Source organism: Diaphorina citri, unplaced genomic scaffold (assembly GCF_000475195.1).
Source record: "Diaphorina citri unplaced genomic scaffold, Diaci psyllid genome assembly version 1.1 scaffold155, whole genome shotgun sequence".
NCBI lineage: Eukaryota > Metazoa > Arthropoda > Insecta > Hemiptera > Psyllidae > Diaphorina > Diaphorina citri.
The window spans coordinates 167295-167820 of NW_007377592.1; positions in this window are offsets into that span (position 1 = coordinate 167295).

Below are 526 nucleotides of genomic sequence, written 5' to 3' on the forward strand. Positions count from 1 at the left end.
TCTCGGAAAAAATGACGCTGAGGTCAACTTACATGTTTAAACACCGCGACCTGAGCTCTTATCAATGTTGAAAACAATATTCCGACCGGATTAGCTGAAATTTCAGCTTTCGATACCAAACAAGTTGTAGTATAGCCAAACAAACAAAAGGGGTTCGCATATTACACACTGCTCTATAATCAAATAACAATCAAACGTAACTGTGGCGTTTTTAAGACCATAATTAAACAAAAATAATCTGGATAAGAAACTAAAAAAATCGTGAATTTTATTATTGAACGAATGCAAGAAACATCATTAAACAAAATCTCATAAGTGGTCCTCGGATCTTGCAACCTCCCACCTGCCTAGCCAGATAGTAAAGTATAAGGTGGTACGTTCAAAATGCTCTGGAAAATTGTCAAGTGTACCGTGTTACTAAAGTTGAGAAACCCCTGTGTGTTGTCATAGTTGGTTCGGAACCAGTGTATTTCGTTTTCCCAAATATCCACATATTGCGCTAGAGGTGAATTGGATTGCAATCCTC